General features: G+C 36.3%; 1 long non-coding RNA gene and 1 other non-coding gene across 2 annotated transcripts in view; one reads left to right on the plus strand and one right to left on the minus strand.

The window, feature by feature from the left end:
• Positions 1 to 17,057, plus strand: part of LOC135320188 (uncharacterized) — a 182,846-nt gene that overhangs the window by 74,843 nt on the left and 90,946 nt on the right. The gene's annotated exons all lie outside the window — the stretch shown is intronic.
• LOC116151143 (U6 spliceosomal RNA) lies at positions 3,814 to 3,920 on the minus strand. Its single transcript, XR_004134919.1, has one exon. It is a non-coding gene; the product is annotated as a U6 spliceosomal RNA (small nuclear RNA).

The following is a 17,057-nucleotide window of genomic DNA, read 5'->3' on the forward strand; positions in this document are numbered from 1 at the left end:
GTTTGTCGCTTGTTCTTTTTTCTCAGTAATTCACAGAGGTTCACTAGGAATTATTTTGCTTCTGGAGAGATCTTCGGGTCTCCTAAATTAAGCCATTTTGTTAAAAGATTTTCTCTAATAACCATAAGCAGAAGACAACTGATTAAACAGGAGATGAATATTTAATGATAAATCCCTGAATACTTAGTTTTGTACAGCCCATTATGTTTTTGGAGCCTTTAAAAGCTCATTAGTTAATTCCTGCGGCACTGCTGTCAGACGGGCTTCGGCTTTAACCCTCCCCAGAGAAGACGAAGTGTAACTGAGGCCTCTGAAACCTCCACTCTGCACTGGAGTGGCCCTGCCAACTTTATGCACCTCCATGCTTTAGAGCAGAGGTCAGCAAACTAGAGCCCGTGGGCCAAATCCTGCCTGCTAAATGTTTTTGTGCTGGTTAAGAGCTAAGAATGCTGTTTACATTTTTAAAGACTTTTAAGAAAAGGAGAAATGTAATAGGTGGCAGAGACCATAAGTGATCTGCAAAGCCTACAGTTTTTTATTCTCTAGCTCTTGGCAGAGTAAGCTTGCTGATCCCTGGTTTAGAGAATTTTGCACAGGAGTAGCCGCACCCATAATTTCTCCAGGACATTAGAAGCATCAACAACTTTCCCACACTCTCTGAGGTCAAGTTCCCAAAAACAGAGCCGGAGGCAGGGATGCTTGAGCAAGTGAGGCAGTGTTCTCCCCTGAAACCTAAAATGGAGTAAGGCAATCAAGAGAGGGCAGAAGAGGCCAGGCAAAGATGTGGGTTCAGTGGAAGTCTAGGCTCAGCGTGATTTCACAGGGAACTCTGTTAAGGTGAAGAATACCACAGAATTGTCCCAGCTCGAGTCAAGAGGGCTAGGCTTTAATCCCTCAATGTTAGTCAGTAGCAGTGGGGCAACTCCCAGAAAAGGGGTTTGTGTAACCTCCTAGGCCTCTTTGCACAAAGCAGTCCCTGTTAACCTAGCACAATTCTCTAGAGGTGGGTGAATGGACACAGTGGCCTGACGAAGAGGATCTTGACAGGTCACCAACAGTAATTGCTACTCAAAGGTCAGTGGGGGTGGGGAGGCTACTGTAACCTTATACTCCCTGTTGGTGGGCTGACACCTCTGCTGCACTCCATAGCAGTCCTTGACTCTAGCTGGTTGCCTGGGATGGGCTCCAACATCCTATCTGCAAATACATAGCCATGCCCACGAGGAGGGTATCAGCCTTATGAACAGATGAGAAGCCAGATCTGCCTTCTAGATTACATGAAATGTCTGAGCTGGACAGATGTCAAAGGTCGTCAGATCCAAAATCCTCATTTTGAAGAAAAGGAGAGATTTCGCCAGGTCCCAGAGCCAGCAAGCAACTAAGTTAGCACTACATCCTTGCTTTTTAACTTACAGTAAAGTGTGGTTTTCACCATTCCACGGTGCATCTCTGGGCTGTATACCTAACATCATAGCATGGTGAGTGCTTCCACCTTTAAGGAAAGATGGGAAATATTAATTTTCTCTGCCATCTAATCCATTAACCACTATCCCTATGACATGTAAAGTTATTTCTCCAAATTGCAAACTAGTATTTTTTAATAAATTTAAAAATTGTATTTTAGACAGGTTTTAGACTTACAGAATTATTATGAAAGATAGTACAGAGAGTTCCTATATGCTCCATATCATTTCCCCTGTTACTAACATCTGGTATTAGTATAGTAGTAATATACATATTTCTATATGTAATCATCTATATCTTCATTAAGCTAAAATTGGTTCATACTGATGTCTCCAACTCTAATCCATTACCTCATGGATCATTTGAGCTTCCTTCCCTGTAACCTTCCATTCCAACAGTGAGATCTGGCTTCTACTGTCTGCCATCCATTTAATTCATTGTTCAATACCAGTATGTATGGATATTGTTTTCAGAATCGCTAACCCATATCCCCGTGGAAAACAGTTTTATCAGCTAGAGCACAGTGGTTAAATATAGGTCCTTTTGCTTTGAGTCTTATAATCTCCACTCATTTTCAAAATGAGTTAGGTCAGCACCTTTTCATTCACTATCTTCAGTGAGGTTATTTCAAACTTTTGTAATGCATTTAGATTCCTTTGTCACATTCTCCATTTTATCCTGGGATCTCTCAACCTCCTAAATGATTTTTAAATTTTTAAATTTTTAAAATTTGCATATATTAAGGCTAACTCTTCGTTCCGTAAAGTTCTATGGGTTTTGACAAATGCTTAATGTCTTATTTTCACTATCACAGTATTGTATATTCTGAAAAAGGCCAAACTATAGAAACAGTAAAACCATCAGGGGTTTCCAGGGATATCTGGATTGAATAGTTGAAGCACAATGTTTTCTAGAATGAGTGAGAAAATATTCTTTCTGTTTCTATTTTCTAGAAGAGATTGTGAAAAATTGTAATAATTTCCTCTTTAAATATTTGGTAGATTTCGCCAGTAAAATCAGAGTCTGGTGCTTTTGGGGGAAGTTTATTAATTATTAACTCAATTTCATTAATAAATGTAAGGCTATTCAAGTTAACTATATTTCCTTTTATGAGTTTTAGTCATCTGTGTCTTGGGTATGTGTGATTAGTAGTGATGACTCTTTTTCATTTTTGATATTGGTAATTTGGGTCTTCTCTCTTTTTTTTCTTAGTTAACCTGTCTATAAGTTTATCAATTTTATTGATCTTTTGGTTTCACTAATCTTCTCTATTGTTTTCCTGTTTTCAATTTCATCGATTTCTACTCTGATTTTTATTTTTTTCCTACTACTTGCTTTAGGCTTAAATTGCTTTTCTTTCTCTTATTTCCTAAGCGTTAAACTTACCTCACTGATGAGGTCTTTCTTCTTTTCCTAAGATATGTATTTAATGCTAAAAATTTCCTCTGTTTTCACTGTATCTCTGAAATTTTGATGTTGTATTTTCATTTTCATTTAATTCAAAATATTTTTATATTATGTTCTTGAGACTTCTTCTTTGACCCATCTGTTATTACAGATGTGTTGCTTAATCTTCAGATATTTTGGGATTTTTCAGGTGTCTTCTGTTGTTGATTTCTCTTTTAAATTCTGTTGTGGTCTGAGAATATACTTTGTATGATTTCTATTCCTTTAAATTTGTTAAGGTATATCTAAAGGTCCAGAATCTGATCTATTTTGGGGAATATTCCATACAAATTTGAAAAGAATGTATATTGTACTGATGTTGGACGGTGTATTCTATTAATGTCAGTTAGATCAAGTTGATTGATATTGCTGTTCAATTCAACTATATCCTAATTGATTTTCTTACTGCTTGGCCTATCAATTACTGACAAAGATGCTGAAGCCTCCTACTATAATACTGAATTTATCTATTCCTCCTTTCACTTTAAGCAGTTTTGGCCTCAAGTATTTTGACAGTCTGCTGTTAAGTTCATACATGTTTAGGATTGTTAGATCTTTTGGAGAACTGACTCCTTTGTTATTATGTAGTACCTCTCTTTATCTTTGATAAATTACCTTGTCCTGAAGTCTACTTTGTCTCAAATTTATATAGCTACTCCAGCTTTCTTTGATTAGTGTTAGCTTAGTATATTTGCTCTCTTTACTTTTCTTTATTGAAGTATAGTCAGTTTACAACCTTGTGTCAATTTCTGGTGTACAGCATCATGTTTCAGTCATACATGTACATACATATATTCCTTTTCATATTCTTTTTCATTATAGGTTACTACAAGACATTGAATATAGTTCCCTGTGCTCTACAGTATAAACTTGTTGTTTGTCTATTTTATAGACAAATCTCAAAAAAATATGGAATGCTTCACAGATTTGCATGTCATCCTTGTGCAGGGGCCATGCTAATCTTCTCTGTATTGTTCTAGTTCTAGTGTATGTGCTGCCAAGGTGAGTATGCTGTCTTTACTTATAAACTATCAGAGTCTTAATATTTAAAGTAGATTTCTTGAGCAGTTTTCCCTTCCAAGAAAAGTCATTGATTTTCATTGTGCCTAATCTTTTCCTTGTTGTAAGTACTGGAGTGGTGACTTCTAAGCTCTTTATATGTCAGAGATGAAACCAGAAGTTCTACTAATCATTTAAAAATCACCATCTTCTTGTTCTCTTCTTTTTCCCCAGCCAGTATGAAAATCCTTCCCTACTTTTCTTGTAACCCCTTTCAGAGGGCTTCCTCAACAGAGCTGTTTGACCTCTGAGAGCACTGTTTTCTTCTTTATATCACAGCCATCTGATGCTTAAAATTCACAGAGGGCTGTACAGCCTCACTTTCTACCTAGATATCCTGCTACTTCTCACACCCAGTCCCAACAATGAAGTCAGCTTCGTCCATACCTTTATGAAACATACATATGTATTTTCTTGTAGAGATTCCATGTTTTCTTCCACTTTGGTTTCCTTGGAAATCCTCCAGAATGTCAGTTAAGTTACAACTGAGAATCTAATTTAAATTCCTTCTCATGGGGTCTTGAAACCCAGAAAAAGTGAGAACTAAGGAATGCGGTAACTGAGCATCCGATTTAAATGTTTTTAATTGTCAGAATATGATGGCCTTCACAGATTACAGCAGATGACAAATAACAGTATAGTTTTTCACATAACCAGAACTATGGACAGGCCAGTCCGGAGTTGAGAAGGCCAGGATTGGGCAACATCTCAAGAACACAGCTTTTAAAAAGTTACCTTTCTGTTCTGTCAGTCTTGGTGTGTTGGATTTTTGCATCTTGGTCTCAAGATGGCTGCCCCATCTGCATTTATCTCTTTTATCAGGAAAAAAAAAAGAGAAATGTTTCTATAAGCTCTTTATTTGTATCAATTTATACCACATGGGCACCCCTAGTGGAAGAGAGACTGGGAAAGTGACATTTCACTTTTGCAACCTCTCTTGGAAGTGTGCTAGAAAGAAGGAGTTGAGAATGAGTGTACAGTAATGCATGGTGGCAGCCTCTGTTGGCTAGCTCACCCAAGTTTCAGAAACAGCATGCTCTCTCATTATATCCTTACTGCAACTCTGTGACATAGAAAGGGATGATGGACAGTCTGCTGTGGGTTGAGGGACAGGTTTTCTGAACGATACCATTATTTTTCTTCCTTCTCAACTTTTAAGACCTATTTCACAATTCTACTCCTTCATGAAACTGGGTCACTCCAGTCTCTTTTCATAAAGAAACTCTTATTTTCTAAGATGACTCATTAAGTATGTGTGTGTGTCAGTTTAGGTTCTCTGAGAAGCAGATGGTTAGACAGAGTTAGGGTGTAAGTGGTTTATTGGAGAATAATACCTATGAGAGATAAAAGGTCATGAAGCAGAATTGGACAGGAAGAGCCTCAAGAATATGAAGCAGATCGGCCAACCCAGTAAGGAGCTCTTGAGAAAAAATTGCCCATTAGTGGAGTCTTGATCGTTCATTGGCTGGGGGATGCCTGGAAAGACAGTGAATTTGATTCAAATGCTGCAATGAATCCTGAAAGCACTACAGATAGAGTCTTTCAACTAACTGCTCCATTCACAGCTGAACAGCAAATTCTTTCTTGAAGGGAGAACTGAAAGTTGCACCTCCATGGCCAACACAATGATTTTTTCAGTCCTGTTAATTATCAAACTGTCCATAAGCTCTTGTTGAGTCCATACTATGTATAAACAGATCTACTAGGCTCTTTGATGATTCAAGGAAGTGTGAGACACTTGCTGTGTTGGTTATCTTCTGGTTTCCCCTCTAGGTTCACTCCTCGCCTTTCTACACCTTGCTCTGCACTTCTGGAGCCTATATGGAATGTACCAGAAGGCTCCAGTGGCCTCTGGTTTCCAGTTGGATCTGACCAATGGAGAGCCTCAGCAACAGGTTGAAGGGAGGGAGAAGAATGAGGAGGAAACTTTTTCCTTTGGACTTTCCTTTTTGATGTCATCTTGGGGTTGGCTGTGTCCCTTGCCCCAAAGTCACTGTTCTTTTTAAGATTCTTCTGTGCAGTTTTCTCTCCTTCTAGGTTCCAATAACCTTTCTTTCTTCTTACCTCTTCATCCCTTCAGGCATAGGGTTAGAAATAGCTAAAACTATAATAGTTTTAACAGTGCAAATAGGTTCCTGCACTATTCCTTGTAGCTTTCCTACACCCTGTCCACACCTTTGTTATCCAACCCTTTGTAAATCAAGCCTACTCAAATTATCTTAATTGGAGGGTGCCATCTGTTTTCAGATGGGACCCTGACTCATGTACTTGCTTTTTCTTTTTATATGCATATGCCATTTCTACCTAATTAGTTTGATATGCGCAACTGGAGGCAGAAGCTTACACTGGATTCTTAATAAACAAACATCTTTTATCCACCATAGTTTGTCTTCAGAATGCTTGTTTATTGATCCGTTTATCTATTCAGCTCAACAAAGATGTATTTAGTGCCTACTGTGTGCCATGTGCTATGTTGGATACTGTACACAGAGATTTGGTCCATCTCTCAAAGAGGAGCCTAGAATACAGGCACAAACTATACAGTTAAGCAACAAGGGAACTGAGATTAAATACACCCAGTTAACTATGAATGCCTGGAGGAGAGTGATCATTTTTAACCTGGGAAGCCAGGAAAGGATTTGCAGAAAGAGTAATACCTGAAATGAGTTTTGAGAGCAGTATCACCAGGTAGATAGGATTAAAAAAGATATGATCTGAGGCTCAGGCTTCATATAGCTAAAGAATGGGATGAAGAGAAAGACAAGCCTGGAAAGCGTGCAGAAGCTAGGTAATAAAGGGTACTACACCCCGATTTAAGGGTCTTGGGTGTTATTTTGTAGACAATGGGAAGCTATTAAAGGGTTCTATTCAGGGGAGTGAGAATGGCCAGATGAACATTTTAGAAACTTGGTCTTACAGTATCCAGGAGAGTGAATTAGAGAAAAGTGAGACAGATCAGTTTAAGCAGCCACTACAATGGCTTGGGTGAGACGAGAAGACATCCTGAAGTAAAATAATAGGGAATAATAATAATGATAACAACAACAACAACAACAACAACAACAGAGAGAGAGATAGGGACTGATCTGATTAAGTCAATGGAGTCATCAGGGAAATAAGAAGGTACTACTTCAGGAAGCAACTGGAATTCCTGAATGGCATTTGAATACCAGGAGCAGTATAAGCGGATTTTCAATTGTCTGTAATAGTCTGGAGGTAAACACTGTGCCCTAATGGAGACTGAACAATGATGTGTTAGTGTTTATTGTTGCTTTAAAATGGAAAGAATGAGTTATCGCTACTTCAAATCTCATGTGTAGTTGTGTAGTGAAATCATCTTTTTTTTTTTTTTAAAGAATATCCTATGGGGGAAGAAACTTCATGGAAATGATATGTAAATAGGCTATTACTTTCTGACTTTGCCTATTTCCACATTCCATCACACATGATTGCAAATTTGTCTCTCCCAAGGAATAGCCTTTTCTTTTTTATTACTGGTAACAGTTTTTTTTCTCTTTATAAAAACAAAGAGTTAATGTAGCCTGGGGAAAAGAAATTGAAAGCAATGGTATTTCCTATAAAAACGTACTGCATTTAAAAGCCTAGAATTTTAAATAACACTTTGTTGTAAGTTTTGATATCCACTTGAAGAGATTTTTTTTCTGTTGATAACTTATTCATGCAGTTCCTGGTGATGTTAATGATAATCATTGTGTACTTTTCAAGAAGAGAATACAATTTACCCTAAAAATAACTGTGGAAAATATCTCTGATTCAGTCCTTCAGAAACCCTACACTGAAAAAAAATTCACTGTGCCCCTTATTTCTTGTATTTGTTCTTTTTGTCATCAGAAATAAATATTGGCAACGGGTAGGTATTTTAACATAAGAAAAAAAGGTGAAACCTCAATTAGACAAAAGGACAAAGGATAGAATAATTTACAAAAGAAAGATATATAAATGGAAAATGAGCATCTGAAAGTGTTCAGCTTAAGAAATAATAAAAAGAAATGCAAATTAGACCAACAATGAAATTATGTTTCATCCATAAATTTGCAAATTATAAAATATTAATACCCAGCTTTAACTAAAGTTGAATGAATTAAGTTGCCTCATATATGGCTGATATAAATCAGCATAAGCTGTGACAAGTTTACTGGAGGGCAATATGGAAATTCATATTAAGATACTTGAAAATATCTTTGAGCCATCAATTTCACTTTCAAAAATGAATCCTAAGGAAATTAAGACAAATGTCCACTAAGATTTAGCCAAAGTGTAATATTTGCAGTGTTACCGATAGCAAAAAGTTAAAAATATGTATGTGTGTCAGGGAGAAACTAAATAACCCACAACAGAAATTTGTTTAAATCTATTTATCTAAAATTCATCATGGTATATATGGAATCAGATCTGGTCCTCTCAGGAAACAGAGATGGTACATTTGAGACAGGATAATTCACGAAGGATTTATTTACATGTGGGGACATAGGGTCAGTAGCAGCCAAGATGTTATGATTCTAGGCTTGAAAGCATATGAGGAAGGGGAAAGAATGTTGTGTAGAGTTGGTCACCTGAAGGGAAGCAGTGAGTGACCTTTAGTTGAGGAAAATATCCAGCCCAAAGCAGCCTTTCAAGGAGAGAACTAAGGGAATAAATACCCTGTCTCACACCCCTGTGTTCTCTGCAGTCTATTTGCCAGGGTTCTCCACTGACCAAACCCAACAGGAACCTATTGGTGTGATCCATACAGGTCAGCTTCTGGGAGAGAAGAGCGTCTTCTGGTGGTGGTGGCAGGGGTGGGGGTGGGGGTTGAGGATGAATGATAAAAAGTTAAAGAATAGTAGAAAACGGATGAGGGAGGCATCAAACAGAAGTCATCTCACAGAGTCTACTCCTTTTGATTTGCAGCAGCCACTCTTATATTTCATTAGGATGAAGCCTTCGTTTTCCCAACAGGGGAGTGTATGAAATCCCATTAACTACTGTATCATGGGAGGATGACATTCTTACCTAAAATAGGAAACACTGGCTAACACCAAAGTTCATATACTACAGTGTGGGGAGAGGGGTGTTACACAGTTAGAGTTGTGTTAGACCCCACTTCTGTAGCTGGTTATGAGGGTTAAGTTGATTATCATATCCACCTTCTTCTACCACACATTACACGTGCCCTAATTCTTTGCTGGCATGTCAGCTGGATGATTATCTTTCCTGGGGGGGGGGGGGTAGTCCAAATTTTAATGTCTAAAGGATTCAAGTCTTTGATGTCTGGTTTTTATTGCAATGGTGCAGTCTTTCTGTATCAGAACTCTTGAGTAAACCAAAATGTGTTCTGGGGAATTGCCTGGGTTTCTACATAGTCCTTACCCTTATCATGTAGCAGTAACCAAATTTCCCCTGATAATCAAAATAAATCACCCAGTACAGTAACCCTATGATTGTTGATTCAGTGACATGAGAACCCTCAAGTGGCCAGGTAGCAGTCTCAGCTTCCATTATGGGAACCGTACCTGTGTTCTCTGGTGCAAGGATTTCTCTCTCAGCCACTAGGACATCCACACCCACTGAGCCAAAGTTTGTAGTAACTGGAACAAAAATACTTCCAGTGGGTTATTAGATATAATAGTTAGAGGGGCCTCTCCTATTTATACCTGTTGGTTTCTGAACTCACGCCCTTAATTATAAAGAAGAGAGCAGCATATATTGACAGGTAGAAGGTGCGTCTTCCCCAGCTGGCAGTGTAACTGAAGTTTCAGCAGTCTACTACACTCTACGTAAAGCCAGCTGCTTCTGGGTGAAAGAACATCTGGTAATGCCTGTGAAACCTCTCAGCATTGCAAGACATTGCTGCACTTCAGACAGATCATAAAAGGAGATTGAATGAAAGTCTGCATAGTAAAGGGGAAACTCCAGTCTTCTACTCCCACCCAACACCAGGACAATGACAGCTAGCCTCAGACTGCCCTGGCAAATGATTGAAAGATTATTTGCTGATTAGACTAAAATTCCCTAGGGAGACGATCCATATCTATCTATCTATCTATCTATCTATATATCTACTGACATTTTGGGAGTTTTCAATGAAAAATATGCTTGACCATTTGATTATTTAATTGTGAAGTTCGTTGGTCAACAAGGCCCTCCCATGAACAAAATTTCAGATCAACTTTTTATTATCTCATCTTTAAATATAAGTGGGCCACCCAAAATCACCAAATATTTGGGGAAAGATATTAACACACACAAAAAAAGAGACCAAAAAACTGAGAGAATGCAGAGAACAGAAGAATTTAACTTGTATCATCAGAGTTTGAGTTTTTGGAAATTAAAAAGTATGATTAAAAATAAATTCGATTGAAATGTTGGAATATTCAGTCATGGAAATATCCTAGAAATTGGAACCAAAAGGCAAAAAAGATGTACAATAAAGACAAAAGGATTTTTTTTTTAAATAAGAGATATAATAGGCAAATAAAAGTTTTAGAAAGTGATCATTTTCTTCCCAGAATTATTTTCTTTTTTCTATAAGAAATAATGCAAGAACATTCCCCAGTTGATTGACTTGAGTCTCCAAACTGCAAGAATCAATGAATGAAAAAAAGTCTATCCCAATGTACTTTATTTGAACCTCAGAACTCCAGAGATAAAGAAAAGATCCTAAATGATTTCAGAAAAAAACAATTAGATCACTGACAAAGTGTTTGAAATAAGGATAACATTTGACTTCTTTGCAACGTTAAAAGTTGGAAAACAATGGAACTATATCTAAAACAGACAAATCCAAACAAACAGTGTAAACATATATATATATTTAGAAATATGGGTGTTAACATCAGAATAAATAGCTAAAAGGCCTCTGGGGAATAATGTAGGAAGGAGAGTAGGGGACTTCTGTTTATTTATTTGTTTTTTTATAAGCCTCATAGATCTATTTAACTTTTTAAAAGCTATCTGAAAGCATAAATGAAAATTGTTTTAAAAATCAGATTCATATATAGATTCATTTGTATGATTTCTTTTTAGATTCCAAATATAAGTGATATCATGTATATAGCACAGGGAATTATACCCTAAATCTTATTATAACCTATAGCAGAATGTAATCTGCAAAAAGTTTACTATGCTGTATACCTGAAATTAATACAATATTTTAAATCAACTATACTTCAATAAAAATTTTCAGATTTGGAGGTTGAATCAGAGAATCTTTGAGATTACTGCCAGTTTACTCTTCAAAGAGTTTGAGTTTGCTAGCTGTCTTGCAGTTGGCACAATATGACATATCCCTTTGCATGGAGGCATGGAAACTACAGGAATGTTTATACTAGGTATAATGCTCCAAAACAGCAGAATGGAATTAAAGTTAAAATATTCTCCATTTGTTGATTACTGACTGAGTGCCAGGCGTTTTAAATAATTGGGAACTGATTATCACAATAATCCTGCGCGTTACTTTTAGAAACTGAGATTTAAATTAGTTAATGGCAGAGAGGGGCTTTGAATTAGATCAATTTGACTACAAAATCCAGAGTGCTCTCTCTAACATAGACTGCTACTTGATCTTAAAATAAAAACAGACCCTGAGCTGTTTAGGCTTTGCACATACCAGAGAATGAGGGAAGTGTACCTCCAGTAGATACAGCTTCAGGCTTCACAGTTTTCCATGTGACACTGAAAATACTCAAGTGAAGAAAGTGAGAAAAGTGTGCACATACTCAGAAAATTAAAACACGCACATAGACACACACACATATACACATTGGAGAAGTATTTAAATGAAGACAATGTCAAAAGAAAGAATAATTAATATTATGAATGACCTATAGCAAATGTAGAAAGATATTTAAAATTAGAAATGCTCTCTCTTCCCACTTGCTGTAGGGTATTAGGTAAAACCTATCCATTTGGGGAAATTGAGGATAAGATTGGAATTTATTAAGATTTTGTAGCTTTTACATTTTGCTGTAATTTCAAATTTAAAGTTACAGAACTAATACAAATAACTCATGTCTTTTACTTGGATTTACTAAATATTTACTGTCTGACCTATTCTCTTTCTCTCTCTCTCTCTCCCTCTCTCTGACATTTTTCCTAAAACATTGGAGAGTAAGCTGCAGACATCATTCCCCTTGACCCCTAAGTACTTCATTTTGTAAATAGTTCAATTTTTTTTTTTGGTACTAAGGATAAAGACATTTTCTTACATAACAATAGTACAATGAATAAAATCAGGAAATTTACATTAATAATATACTATTATTTAATCCAGTTTGTATTAAAATTTGATCAGATTTTCCAATAATATCCTTTACTGAGGTACATAATTTTTATCCTAGTCCAAGATCCAATCATGGACCACCTATAGAATTTAATCTCTTTAGTCTCTAGTCTGGAATAGTTCCCAGTCTTTTTTTTTTTCTTCCATGACCTTGATGTTTTTAAAGAGAAAAACCAATTATTTTGTAAAATGCTCTTCAATTAGGGTTTCCTGATGTTTCCTCGAGATTAAATTTAGGTGATGCAGTTTTGGCATTAAGTACTACAGAAACCAGGTTATGTCTTCTCAGTGCATCAAATAAAGAGCCATGATACCCTTTAAATCATTATTAGAGATGTTAACTTTTATCACTTGGTTAAGGTAGTGTTCACTAGGTTTTTTGCGGTAAAAATTTCCTCTTGTAATTGATAAATAATTTCTGGGAAGATACTTCGAGACTATGTAAATATCTTGTTCCAAATCAAACTTTCACCCACTAGTTTACCTACTAGTTTTTAGCAACTATTGTTGATGCCAGCCTGGATTGATTATTACCTTGATGATATTCAAATGGTGATTTTCCAACTCCATTACTTCTTTGACATTATTAGTTGACATTATGTTGTAATAAATAACTTTTTCTTCTCCCTATTTATTATTTATATATTCATATATGTGTGGATTTATGGATTACTGTTATATTCACTGGCTTATAATATGTTACCATCATTATTTACTTATTTTTATGTTCAGATTTTCCCAGATTTGGCCAGAGGGAACTCCTTCAAGTTTTGACATGCTCTGAAATCAGCCATTTTACCAAGGGGCCCTGGTTCTTTTAGTGGAGAATAGTTATTAGAAGCCAAGATCTCAGTGATAAGTATGCTCATTACTACTGAAGTATCATTGCTTCTACGCCTTTTCAGTGAACAGAGGTAGGATAGATGTGTTTGTATGTGTATATACATACATATATACACTTATACATACCCTATACATCTCTTGTTATACATGTGCATGTGTGTACATACGCACACACACACAACCATGGGTAGATCATACCAACACTTCCAATTCCCATCACCACCACAAGTTTTATTCAAGACTTTCCATTCCCATGTTTATATCCCCTTTCCCTACAGTGAGAATCCTGGCTCTTATTATGCCCAGTAATATTTACTCATTTATACAATTTAGAATACACGATTTTCTCACCATCTTCATTGATATTCCTGCCTTCTCAGAGAAGGGGAGTCAGGAAAACAAATGGCCTTCCAATGTCTGCAGACTTTATTAGGCTCCTATACTGCAGTCTAGCTGTTTGAACTTCATAAGTCTCTTCTCTAAAGAACAAGAGACAAATTCCAGGGGCTGCCAAAACATATTTCAGTGGCTCCACCCAAATCTCTCCTGAAAAGTGAAGACTTTTAATAAAAAAAAAACTACTGCCCCAAGGCAAAATCGTTAAAATTAGCAGCCTGTAACAAGCAGAAACGTCCTAGTCTCCCCTCTTTCTTTGGGTGTATTAATCTTTGGTCAGAACATCTTTAATGAGTAGCTGACAATATTAACAAAGAGCATCTAAAACTGTAAAATAAATATAGCTCATTGTTTTAGAACCCTAGTTATACTGAATGGAGAATAACTAAAGATATTATTTAATATTAAAACAAACAATTTATGAAATAGTTTTGCAACATTTCCTCAAATTTTAAGAAAAACAAAACAAAACAAAAAAGATGAGTCATCCATGAAACTTGGGACTCGCAGTTGACACAAACTGAATCCTTTGGGCTTCCCATTTCCTCTCCTGTGACACTGATGAACTCTTCAGAGGACAATTTAGAGATGCTCTGGTGGGCTTAATAAAGTCTGAGTGTTAGAGCAAGTACACATTGGTTCAAGTCTTATCTCATACTCTTACTAGCTGTGTGAATTTGGACAAATTCCTTAATCACTCTGAGCCTCAGCTGTAAAATAGAGGGGGAAAAAAACCATCTCCCAGGGCTGGTGAGGGATTAAATGATATAATAAATTTAATGTTCCCAGCAATGCAAATTCACCTGGATGCCTGTTCTGGTTTCACAGAATTCTCAAGTTGGAACAATTCAATTAAATTTCCACCACCAAAGGGAGCTTTGTTCTATTTTATATGTTTTAGCAGTAATTTTCAAAAACTTTTTGTACAAATCTCACCTGTTCTTTATAAAAAAAAGATATATGTTACATTTGGAAGAATTATCCTTATTTGAAAGACAAGGAATTTGTGGCTTAAAGAAATCAGTGACTTTCCCAAGGTTTCACAGTGAACAGGAAACTGGTACTAAGATTCCTGAAACAGAAGCCTGGGAGCCCTAAGCTCTAAATGTTTGGCAGATTTTCTCCTCACTTTCCTCTTTCTGTATTTTCCTCCTTAATATTTCTAATGCATTCTACCATGGCTGACAATTTAATCCCCTGCTTGGCCAAATCACTGAATCCTCACCACCGAGCCATGAAAATAGCTCTTTCCCAGCACAGCTAAATTACCCATTCTCCAAAACGGTAGTGGATGGAAGCATCCAATTCCTCCCAGTAAAACCCCAACTCCTATCCACTGGTTTGTTCCCTTGCCTCAAGGCTCTAATGATACAATCACTGAATAATCCAACTTTTGAGCATTTCCAAAAATTTGAGTTATCCTCTCATACCCTTAGTCACCATGTTATGCTAAAAATATTTAAAACCCAGGGATAATATGGAAAATTATTATGAGCGTTAATGTTTTTCTTCTCCTATGTTTCTTAACCTTCTTAACCTAAATTAGGATTTATTAGGGTCACACTTTCCTTTTCCTTTCCTTCACATCCTCTGAAGCTGACGTGAATAAGGAAATGACTCGAGGTTAGAAAGCAGAAGGGTAAAAGAAAATCAAGTGGTCTCATCAATCTACACACTAGTCAGTGAGTTCTTGCATAATTAGGAGTTGGCTATACAATTCCCCTTTGAGGAAATGTGATCACACATCTCTTGGAGCAGAGGTTCGATTTGGAATCCCCTCATTAAATTGCATCCCTGAATGCAGCTGGTTTCATGGCTTATCAGCATATCTGATATCTAGAAAATTTTAGGTACATTCTGAATTTAGGAAGGAAAAGAAAAACGCCCAATTCCCCTCACCCCCGCTCCCCACCACCAAACCAACTTCCATTACCTTCTTGACAGTGAATAGAAAAGAGCAGAGATTCTGAAGTAGTCCTTAGACATTCTCAGATATTAAAATGTCCATTTCTGCTTTGGAGGCATTAAACATAAATCAGAGTCTTCTTTCATTTTTGTTGTTGCTTATGGTCACAGCCTATGCATAGTGTCTAAATGTTGTACAACTATTAGATTACCTGGAGGATTCCATTTAAAACATTAGGGCAACAATCTATTCTTTAAAACGAACTGGTTGTTGGTTATCACCAGAAAATATGCAATATGGATATATCCTCTGAGATTAGACTTTTACAAAATGTCCTAGTTACTGAATTATTTTAAAAGGCATAATTTAACTTAGCTTAATCTAGACCTTAAGAACAATAAGCAGAAAAAAACCAACAAAAGCTCTTGGAAAACATTTTAAAATATAATGCTGTGCCTGCATGTGTAAAAAGTTCATAATATCTCAGAGGAGAAATGATTAGAAATCAACATATTCTATTTATTTTAATTGTTGATCCCCAAGGAACTTTTTGGGAAATGGCAGTGCTGAAAGGGTTAAAAGTAAAATATTAATCTAAGCACAGCCTGCAAACAGGTTTGCTTCTCATCATGTAATGAACTCTTTTCTCCTCAGCTCCTGTTTTTTGACTAAGCCTGCTATTCGTTCCCATGACAATCACTTTCAGTAGTTTAAATAAAAGGAGCTAATTAGATGCAATCGACTACTGAGACTTTCCTGCTTATTGTTTTGTTTGGTTTTATTTTTCAGTCATTTATTTAACAAATAATCACATTGTATCTACTACTTATGCTAAACAGTATAAGGGCTAAAAAATATTTAATTTGGCACAGACCGGGCTTGCAGGGATTCACATTCACCCACTGGTCATCTTTTAAAAATTATTTGCAACATTATTATTTTATAGTCAATAATGATATTAACATTAACTTAGTCATTTTTAGTCTGAATCTTTATCTTCTCTGACTGCATTAACAAGTTCATTCTAGCATCACAACCTCCTTCCCCACAAATGATTGATTGGCCTTTAAAAATCACAGAGAAGTGTGTATTGAATTATTTCTTCCTATGTTCATTTTTTATTAGATTTATCTGTATACTTAAATAAATCTTAGCAGTTGAGTCATAAAATCTTCCTGATTCTTCTCTTCTGAGTTCATTGATTCAACAAATATTTCTAAGCACCTACTGCATGAGAGGTGCTGTCACGTGATACTTTGTGATCTAAAGAGCAGACTCACATTCCCTTGAGCAGCAGAAGAGAATTATATAAACAGAGAAAATTTCCATCTGATATTTTATGACTGTCTGTCATTGAATCCACTGGTTAAAGAACAAGATTGAATGTGATGCTTTCTTTTTTTAAAAGAAAGTTGGCCAGGTGAGGAGGGTATTTAAGAGATATATAAATAATACAATACATTATTGCTGGAAGAATATATTGATTCTGTCACTTTGGAATATTGTTGGGCTGTATCTAGTAAATGTAAACATGCGTGTGCCCTGTAAACCAGCAATTCAAGTCCCAGTTCTATACCCAACAGTGATGCACACATGTGTTTACCAAAGACCCATTCCAGGATTCTCAGAGCAGCACTATTAAGAATAGCCAAACAATGCAAA

Source organism: Camelus dromedarius, chromosome X (genome assembly GCF_036321535.1).
Source record: "Camelus dromedarius isolate mCamDro1 chromosome X, mCamDro1.pat, whole genome shotgun sequence".
Lineage (NCBI taxonomy): Eukaryota > Metazoa > Chordata > Mammalia > Artiodactyla > Camelidae > Camelus > Camelus dromedarius.